At 41.0% G+C, this 11,037-nt stretch overlaps 1 pseudogene across 1 annotated transcript; it reads right to left on the reverse strand.

The window, feature by feature from the left end:
* Positions 1 to 2,473: 2,473 nt before the first annotated feature.
* Positions 2,474 to 8,090, reverse strand: LOC311137606 (5-hydroxytryptamine receptor 3A-like; annotated as a pseudogene). Its single transcript has 10 exons — positions 8,061 to 8,090; positions 7,711 to 7,774; positions 7,001 to 7,170; positions 6,751 to 6,795; positions 6,338 to 6,444; positions 4,385 to 4,554; positions 3,896 to 4,068; positions 3,449 to 3,659; positions 3,053 to 3,256; positions 2,474 to 2,772 (listed from the first exon to the last, which is right to left on the reverse strand). The product of its transcript is annotated as a 5-hydroxytryptamine receptor 3A-like (transcript).
* Positions 8,091 to 11,037: the final 2,947 nt, after the last annotated feature.

The raw sequence follows: 11,037 nt of genomic DNA on the forward strand, positions 1-11,037 counted from the left end.
GCTGCTGTGGATAAGTTCATTAGAGTTACTAGCCTCAGAAATTGCAGCCCAAATAAATGCTTCACAGAGTTCAAGTCACAGTCACAGCTCAACATCAACAGTTCAGAGGAGACTGTGTGAATCAGGCCTTCATGGTCGAATTGCTGCAAAGAAACCACTACTAAAGGCCACCAATAAGAAGAAGAGACTTGCTTTGGCCAAGAAACACGCGCAATGGACATTAAACCGGTGGAAATATGCCATTTGGTCTGGAGTTCAAATTTGAGATTTTTGTTACCAACAGTCGTGTCTTTGTGAGACGCGGTGTGGGTGAACAGATAATTTCCGCATGTGTATTTCCCACCGTAATGCATGGAGGAGGAGGTGTTATGGTGTGGGGGTGCTTTGCTGGTGACAATGTCTGTAATTTATTTAGAATTCAAGGCACACTTAACCAGCATGGCTACCACAGCATTCTGCAGCGATACGCCATCCCATCTCGTTTGGGCTTAGTGGGACTATCATTTGTTTTTCAACAGGACAATGACCCAACACACCTCCAGGCTGTGTAAGGGCTATTTGACCAAGAAGGAGAGTGATGGAGTGCTGCATCAGATGACCTGGCCTCCACAATCACCTGACCTCAACTCATTTGAAATGGTATGGGTTGAGTCAGAGTGAAGAAAAAGCAGCCAACAAGTGCTCAGCATATGTGGGAACTCCTTCAAGACTGTTGGAAAATTATTCCAGGTGAAGCTGGTTGAGAGAATGACAATAATGTGCAAAGCTGTCATCAAGGCAAACGGTGGCTATTTGAAGAATCTGTCAAACATGTAGGTTGTGGTGTACTGCAGGGCAGCTCTCTAGGCCCTCTACTCTTTTCTATTTTTACCAATGACGAGCCACTGGAATTAAACAAAGCCTGTGTGTCCATGTATGCTGATGATTCAACCATATGGTCATTAACCACAGCTAATGAAGTCACTGAAAACCTTAACAAGGAGTTGTAGTCAGTTTTGGAATGGGTGTCCAGTAATTAACTGGTCCTGAACATCTCTAAAACTAAGAGCATTGTATTTGGTACAAATCATTCCCTAAGCTCTAGACATCAGCTGGATCTGGTAATGAATGGTGTGGCTATTGAACAAGTTGAGGAGACTAAATTACTTGGTGTTACATTAGATTGTAAACTGTCATGGTCAAAACATATAGATCCAATGGTTGTAAAGATTGGGAGAGGTATGTCCATAATAAAGAGATGCTCTTCTTTTTTCACACCACACTCCAAAAAGTCCTGCAGGCTCTAGTTTTATCTTATCTTATCTTATCTTGATTATTGTCCAGTCATGTGGTCAAGTGCTGCAAAGAAAGACCTAGTTAAGCTGCAGCTGGCCCAGAACAGGGTGGCATGTCTTGCACTTCATTGTAATCATAGGGGTAATATACTGTAGATACTATACATGCCAGTCTCTCTTGGCTAAGAGTTGAGGAGAGTCTGCCTGCATCACTTATTCTTTTTAGAAGAACATTCCAAATTGTTTGCATAGTCAACTTACACACAGCTCTGACACAAACACTTACCCCACCAGACATGCCACCAGGGGTCTTTTCACAGTCCCCAAATCCAAAATAAAATCAAGAAAGCATGCACTATTATATAGAGCCGTTATTGCGTGGAACTTACTTCCATCTCATATTGCTCAAATGAACAGCAAACCTGGTTTTAAATAGCAAATAAAGCAACACTTCACGGCACAACTCCTCTCCCCTATCTTGACCTAGATATTGTGTAGATGTATTGATATGTAGGCTATGTGTGCCATTTTAAATTCATTTAGTTCTGTCCTTGAGCTGTTCTTGTCTATTAATAGTCTGTATTATGTCATGTTTCATGTTTTGTGTGGACCCCAGGAAGAGTAGCTGCTGCTTTCGTAACAGTAAATGGTAATCCTAATAAAATACTGAAATAATACTTTCTGTATGTCTACACTCTAATCAAACAAGGATGTGGTTTTTGGATGATCCCCTACTTTCCATGTCATTGATCCATGTCTTGTGTGAGAGATCTTCATCATCAACATTGATCCACCATCAACATTACAATTCAGAAAACGTCTCAGATATCCCCAATGAATTGTTGTTACTAATGAAACAGTGGTTTTCGTGAAAGTACGTTTATTTGACAAAGGAAAATATATTTCCTCTAATATGGTAATATATAAATCAACACACCTACTCAGTGCAGCCAGAAGATAAAACAAATGATTGTAAAAGTTATGGTAATTATAAGGTAATTGTTTTTAAATCTAACCAGCAGTCGACAACATGGCAGACTCTTAAGTCTTGTAAGCAGTGGTGTAGTGGAGGGGAAACGCTATTTCCACAATTTTTGATTTTACACAAACATTTAGCCACCTATTGTGGAAAAATGCATATAACTTTAAGAGAGTGTTACTTTATTCACAACGAATGGCATTTACCCACCAATTTGTTTTTACCTGGAGTACGAATTACTCCAAATGCTGAGGATGACAATGAAGCTGAAGGTGATGAAGATGCCGTAGACGCCAAACAGCAGTCGGTCGATGATGTAGCCCACCTGCATCCATTCCTGGGAGATCTGGTTCCCGTCCACATGCTGGGCCACCTGGAGGCGGATGGACTGCAGGTCATTGCCCAGCTTCCTCAGCTCCGCCAGGGCTGGATCGGCTGCCTCTGCCCCCTTCTCACCTGGTTCTCCTGTTTGAACCTGTCTCTCCAGCATTACTAGAGGGCAGACATTCACGTCTGTTTCTTAGAGACAAGAGGGAAGGAAGGGAGGAAGGTGAAATTATGAATGTACCTCCTATACACATAAATTATTGATGTACGTTGATAGTACAATTCTGTCTAAGGTCGGACCTAGTCAAATGCTGGAAACATTTATCAGAGTGATACCTGCATTTATGTTACTGTTCAGGCCTGTGATTGAATGCATTCACTATATTGCTTTGGGTTGGACAAGACAAGTATCTGCTAATTGCCCCAAAGTCTGTGTAATTGTAACTCCCTGGAGGGATCAGATCAGGGGTACCTCCTGCAACTGGATTGAGGATGATCATGTCCTCTCTGGATTTCTGAGGCAGCCAGACGAGGGTGCCCATGAAGCGCAGGACGAGCACTCGGACCCAGCCAGGCACTGGGTGGAAGTTACTGGAGCCGACCAGGAGGTTAGTGATGAGAATAGTCTCCAGCAGGCTGGCCACCATCAGAGCCAAGCAGATGGCGAAGAACACATCTGCATGGGCAAGAGGAAGAGGGATATGAAGAGAGGAAGATATTCAGCCACTCTTAGGAGGACAATGGAAGTGGACTTCAAAAAAGACACTTAACCTAACAAGGTTATTCAATAAGACAAAGTAAACATATACCTCTACATTTATGACTTACGACAAATATGGTGTTTCCAGTACATATGTTTCATACTCACTTATCAGTGGGATGGTGTTTCCTGTGACGGGCAGCAGGTCATTCACGATGAGCAGGAAGACTGAGTAGCCTAAAATAAGGGTCATCTTGAAGGAGGAGCGGTCCACATTCTGGGGAGGCAGCAGAAAGCTGAAGAGATCCACAGTGATGAGGAGGCAGCTGGGGATCAGGAGATTCACCACGTAGAGGGTGGCTCTGCGCCTCAGGACAATCTACAGTTTAGAGACACAATGGTGAAAGACAACCTTCAAGGGTGATCTGGTGTTGTGCAGTAGATTCCCATTTCAGATAAGACAAAGCCATAAATAGCTGGGTTAGCATCCTATGTGTGAAACATGAAGTACTCTCTGAAACAAAAGTAGCGCTAGAAAAATAGAGAACTCAACGTTCAGTAATAGTAAAGCCAAATGAATGGCGTCTGAGAAATTGCAGTGCTTTGGGTTCGTACATAGAAGCAGAGCTCATCATAGGGGTTGCTTTCTCCCTGATCGATTTCTGATAACTTGTACTTCCTGGATTTGATGTCCATCAGCTCCCACTCACCTTCAGTGGACAACACGCTCCTGGAGCTTTTCAGGATGTCCTCCACCTTCTTCCCTAAGATCATCCTTATGTCCGACACTGCAGGGGAGATAAAGGAATGGGACATACTGGGATGAATGGGCTGAACCTATATGGAAGCAGAACATGATCTGTACTGAGGGGATGGTAAACTTGGGCCTAATACCAAACGGATCCCTTGGTTGACACCTTGGTTGACACCGAGTCATATATAAATAAACTCCAATGGACTCAATGGACCACCATGTTTCATACCTATCATTTTAGATTGCAAAAGAGAGTCAGGAAGGTTTTTTGAGAGAGAAGGAGCGATGGGTTTGGTATCGGACTTTTATCTTCAAATATGTCCTAAAGCGTGGTGGCATTGACATCTTACCGTGATGGATGTAGGATCTGAAGGTGAAGGTGCAGTTCTGGACGTCAAAGGGGAAGGTGTAGATGTCCAGGTTGCAGGAGCTAACCACTCTGACAGGTTTGGCGTCTAGCACTTTACCAGTGTGCTTAATGTACACATAAGGGACGATGGGAGCTCTGTTTTCATCCATACTGTGAGACAGGGTGAAATGGGGGGACTATTTCAAACCATGGGCACGATATAAATCATATGTTTTATATTTCTTAATCTTGACTGAAGCAGTCACTACTGCAATAAAAAGTGACAGAATTCAAGTGTTTGCTAAAACCTCTATGGGATCGGTGTCCCGTATACGGGACTGTTGAGCTAACGTGCGCTAATGTGATTAGCATGACTGTTGTAAGTAACAGCAAACTTTCCAGGACATAGACATGTCTTAAATGGGCAGAAAGCTTAAATTCTTGGTAATCTAACTGCACTGTCCAATTTACAGTAGCTATTACAGTGAAAAAATACCATGCTATTGTTTGAGGAGAGTGCACAACAACAAAAAATGTTTCACGCCAACTGGTTTGATACATTCACCTCTGAAGGTAAATAATGTACTTACATTCAGTAATCTTGCTCTGATTTGTCACCCTAAGGGTCCCAGAGATAAAATATAGCATAGTTTTGTTTGATAAAATCCATGTTTATATTCAAAATGGGTTCTACAGTTTGAACCCCAGCTGTCCCTAGCTCCCCACCCCGCCCATCTAGATGTGTGAAAGTTAGTGTAAAAGCTAATGATCCATCATTTATGACATTCCTGGGAGTGTGTAAACTTACATTTTGTATTACCATATCATTTTTGTATGTTCTCTATAGTTATGTACTTGAAAATGTATCAATTGACCAATTCGGCACATTTGGGCAGACTTGATACTAAATAGTCCAGTATTGCAATGCTTCACTGGATCAATCTGAAACTTTGCACACACACTATTTCCATCTAGTGGCCAAAATCTAAATTGCGCCTAAACTGCAATATTATATTGTGGCCTTTCTCTTGCATTTCAAAGATGATGAAAAAAAATAAGAAAATAAATGCATGTTTTTTTATTTTATTATCTTTTACCAGATCTAATGTGTTATAGTCTCCTACGTTAATTTCACATTTCCACAAACTTCAAAGTGTTTCCTTTTCAAATGGAATGAAGAATATATATATCCTTACTTCAGGTCCTGAGCTACAGGCAGTTAGATTTTGGTATGTCATTTTAGGCGAAAATTGAAAAAAAGGGTCCGATCCTTAAGAGGTTAAGATGTCCGCGCCCCCGCGGAATTCATATTAGCATAATAAAAACATCCCCATTAAAGTCTGTCTGTTTAACCTAGAGATATCTATTTTGCTTGAGCTGCGTCTCAATCCACCGCATCCGCCAATGCATCGGTAGCGTCTGAACAAACTGTAGCGTTCCACTCTGTGGAAAGATGAGAGTCTCACGAATAAGATGGTGTTCTCTGCTTTTCTGTACAACCCCCACAAGCGTCACGAGACTCGTTTGAAGTCAGTACTGCCGATCTGCCAACTTCTGTCTGTAGTGTGCGAATAGTTTGGACTACATCTCTATTGACAGTTTGGGCTACACCTCTATCGAAAGGTGAAACTCTCACAAACACGTCGGTTGTTTACATTTACATCATTTAGCAGACGCTCTTATCCAGGGCAACTTACAGTTAGTGAGTGCAGACATTATTATTTATTTTTTTTATTTACATTTTCATACTGGACCCCCGTGGGAATCAAACCCACAACCCTGGCGTTGCAAACGTAATACCAATTACAATGTTTCATTAAATAAAATAATCAAATAGCTAAATGATCCTAGGTATGACCATCTTAAAACAATTCCATATGTTAGCATAGTAGAACCCCCCCCCCCCCCCCAGCTGTGACAGAATCTATATAAACTATATAGATGTTTAACTCACAATTCATTGATGACCAAATCTGGTGACCAGAACCTTTCCCTGGGGAGAGAAATATTGGCAGTGCCGCATTGGACTGGGTCCCAGCTGAAAAATTCATTCTCCCACTCCTAAAACAACACATTAGCAAAAATAAAATATGTTTGGAAGAAGTCTGGAAGCAGCATTCAAAGTTATAATATGATGTTTAGATTTGTTCCAAAATCTTTTTTTAGTTTTAACCAAATGTAAATCACTATTGCTATTCAGTACATATTGGTGAATGGATGTTGTGTGCCCTAACAAATATGAAGCAATGTGAAGTAACGTCCTTAACACAGGTGCTGTAGGAGAATCGGAAACCAGAGTGCACATTGAAAATGACTCCCATAAACTGTGTACGTATACTTACAAAAATACTAAAATATTACGCTCACCTTCACCAGCCAAATGTAGGTGTACAGCAGTTGTGCTTTTTCTTCCTGAAAAGGGAATTACTTTTTGTTGTAGGATACAAAGTAATGGCAATAAAGCAACATTTTAAATAGGTCTACAAAACATGATGTAGAGTAACGTTCATGACAATATAGTATGTCAGATACATATGTCACAGAATTTGATGGATTTAATCGGATGGTTTCTCAGGTGAACTAATTGAAAGGGATGACTTGATGTCCTACTCCTTACCACACCCAGGATGCCGTAGAGAGTGAAGTGCATGCTGATGATGGTGGGGGTTGAGAGGTTCATGACAGGTCGTATGGAGGACAACGTCATGACGTTCTCCAGTGCGGCCAGAAGGGATATGGTGTTGGGGTTGGTGCAGTTCACCACTACCTTACATCTCAGGCATGGCGCTGGGGAAACAATGGTAACCATGCTGCTTTACATCCTGCTTTAGATATGGTCCCGTGTGGTTCAGTTGGTAGAACATGGTGCTTGTAAGCCAGGGTTGTGGGTTCGATTCCCTTTGGGGACCAGGATGAAAATGTATGCACTCACTACTGTATGTCGCTCTGGATAAGAGCGTCTGATAAATGACGTAAAATATCAGATTATCTTTAATGGACCTTTTGAAAAGTCCTTCATTTTGCCAATTGATAGGGATCTTGCGTATTGTAGATATCATTATTAGATATTATTATTATCTTGTTAGAATTATGAAGACCTTTATACTTTTCATATGATAGTGAAATGAATTGACTGCAACCCTACAAATACATTATGTTATGAACTTAATCGCTAAGGTAACAGCTACCCCAAGTAATATAAAAAAGTAAACATAAAACTAAATAATAAATGAACACAAACTGTTACTCAAATATAATATTTTAACTTTACTTAACATAATTTAGTTGACTTTACTCATTATTTTCCCGTGTACAAGCTGTACCTACCCTGTACCATCATGCAGCAGATGATGAACAGAACCTGGTGGGGACTGACCGACCATCGTCGAGACTGAAATAATAAAGGTGTACAAAAATGCACCTATTAGGGTAAAAGGTCAAATGGTATATTAGATATTCTGTACATTGTTTATTGCATGTTTGATAATTAACACAATGTGTATAACACCATTAATTACTTTATGAATTCACAACATAATTTACCACAAAAGACACCTACTGTAACAAATGTTTGGAGCAATTACAGTAATGCATTGAAACGCAACACACAGGCACACAACTTATGTAACGTTCATCCCCCGATTGTCACAAAAGGCATTAGAATGAAAGCTATTTACCTCCATTTAGGAAAAATCTTTGGCTGCCATCAAACAGCAAGCTTCAAGTTCTTGCAAACTACTGTTGACAGTTTCGATCCTATGGCTGAAGAACTGTCTAGAGCAAAGCTTTGCTTCCTCACACACATCGATGGCACCTCTTCACCTGCTGGAACAGATTTAATATATACAGACTAATTTGCATAGTTAACCGCTTATGTTGATGTAGTGTCATGTCAAAACAAAACAGAGCGGCACGTCTTGCTCTTCATTGTAGTCAGAGGGCTGATATAGATACTATGCACGCCAGTCTCTATTGGCTAAGAGTTGAGGAGAGACTGACTGCATCACTTCTTCTTTTTATAAGAAACATTAATATATTGAAAATCACTCTGACACACACACTTACCCCACCAGACATGCCACCAGGGGTCTTTTCACAGTCCCCAAATCCAGAACAAAATCAAGAAAGCGTACAGTATTATATAGAGCCATTATTGCATGGAACTCCGTTCCATCTCATATTGCTCAAATTAACAGCAATCCTGGTTTAAAAAAACAGATAAAGCAACACCTCACGGCACAACGCCTCTCCCCTATTTGACCTAGATAGTTTGTGTGTATGTATTGATATGTAGACTACGTGTGCCTTTAAAACATTTTTATATAGTTCTGTCCTTGACTTGTTCTAGTCTATTAATGATCTGTATTATGTCATGTTTCATGTTTTGTGTGGACCCCAGGAAGAGTAGCTGCTGCTGTTGCAACAGCTAATGGGGATACTAATAAAATACCAAAAAAAAAAAAAAAATTCATATCATAAGTTGCTGTTGGAGAATCCACAGAAAATCTTACAGTTCCAGACTATTTTCAACTTTGAACACAATTCTCCTGACACCAAGATCTCTGAATCCTTAGAAGTGACACAAGGATTCAATGATTTCTTGATTCTACAATCAAACTAAACATAGGATAAAAAAAGAATAGAAAACTGTGGTAGAAATGTGGTAGAAATATTCCTAGCAACAGAGAATAACATGAGTGAGATCCATAAACCTTGGGGCAAATGAGGTGGTCAGTAGAGCATGTGAACTCTTGTGGTACAGAGCTACTTTACCTGCAGGTGGTTGGATACAAAACAGGCGTGAGCCACAGTAAATGGCTGGGGTGTAGGGTGAAGTTGCCCCTAGATGTTGATCCTGGGTCAGTTTGGCATTTTCCACACTAATGGTTAAGGTTAGGATTGGGGGAGGGGAAGCTGATCCTAGATCTGTACCTAGGAGAAATTCCACCCCAGAGCTGTGGTGTACCAACCTATGCAACAAGTGCAACCAGTGGGCATCGGACGATAGTGTACCACAGCTCTGCAGACTATACACCTACTGGGCTATGGAAATGAGCTGGGGGTTCAACTCAGAACACAAAGGAACAGGTGTCCCAATGTCCCCCCATTCAGCTCTCCCCCCCAAATCATTTGGTATATAACTTGTGTTATGTTTATCCTCTATCTCGTGTCTGATACAATATTTAGGCTGATAATTTAATTATAGATGTGAGATAATATGAGCCCTGAAATTAGTCAATTTTCGCCTAAAATGACATACTCAAATCTAACTGCCTGTAGCTCAGGACCTATACATTTTATGACCCAAATGAGTTTCCCTTATCTCCCCTGTGGAATGTCCATGGTCCTCTCTTTGGTTAGCTAGATATCAGAATCACACCCCGTCCATCTTCATTGTCCTGGGCCTGCTCCCTGATCCGAGGCAATTTCCTCTTATCTGATTAAAATCAAATCAAATCAAGTTTTATTTGCCACACGCCGAATACAACAGGTGTTACAGTGAAACGCTTACTTACAAGCCCTTAACCAACAATAACGTTTTAAGAAAAAAAGTGTTAAGTAAAAAATTGATCAGTTTAAAAAAATTAAAAAAATTAAAGAGCAGTAGTAAAATAAAATAACAGTAGGGAGGCTATATACAGGGGTTACAGGTACAGAGTCAATGTGCGGGGGCACCGGTTAGTCAACGTAATTGAGGTAATATGTACACTACCAGTCAAAAGTTTGGACACACCTACTCGTTCAAGGGTTTTTCTTTATTTTTACTATTTTTTACATTGAAGAATAATAGTGAAGACATCAAACTATGAAATAACACATATGGAATCATGTAGTAACCCAAAAAGTGTTAAACAAATCAAAATGTGTTTTATATTTGAGATTCTTCCAATAGCCACCCTTTGCCTTGATTACAGCTTTGCACACTCTTGGCATTCTCTCAACCAGTCTCAGCTGGAATGCTTTTCCAACAGTCCTGAAGGAGTTCACACATATGCTGAGCACTTGTTGGCTGCTTTTCCTTCACTCAACAGTCCGACTCATCCCAAACCATCTCAATTGGGTTGTGGTCGGGGGATTGTGGAGGCCAGGTCATCTGATGCAGCACTCCATCACTCTCGTTCCTGGTCAAACAGCCTTACACAGCCTGGAGGTGTTTTGGGTCATTGTCCTGTTGAAAAACAAATGATGGTCCCACTAGCACAAACCAGATGGGATGGCGTATCGCTGCAGAATGCTGTGGTAGCCATGCTGGTTAAGTGTGCCTAGAATTCTAAATAAATTGCAGACATTGTCACCAGCAAAGCACACCCATACCATAACTCTTTGCCTGTTTGATGGTTCGTCGGAGGGCATAGCAGGATTTCTTATAAGCGTCCGGGTTAGAGTCCCGCTCCTTGAAAGCGGCAGCTCTACCCTTTAGCTCAGTGCGGACGTTTTCTGTAATCCATGGCTTCTGGTTGGGGTATGTACGTACGGTCACTGTGGGGACGATATCATCGATGCACTTATTGATGAAGCCAGTGACTGATGTGGTGTACTCCTCAGTGCCATCGGAAGTATCCGGGACAATATTCCAGTCTGTGCTAGAAAAACAGTCCTGTAGCTTAGCATCTGCGTCATCTGACCACTTCCTTATTAACCGAGTCACTGTTG

The sequence above is a fragment of the Coregonus lavaretus genome, assembly GCF_964263955.1.
Source record: "Coregonus lavaretus genome assembly, chromosome: 11".
Classification (NCBI taxonomy): domain Eukaryota; kingdom Metazoa; phylum Chordata; class Actinopteri; order Salmoniformes; family Salmonidae; genus Coregonus; species Coregonus lavaretus.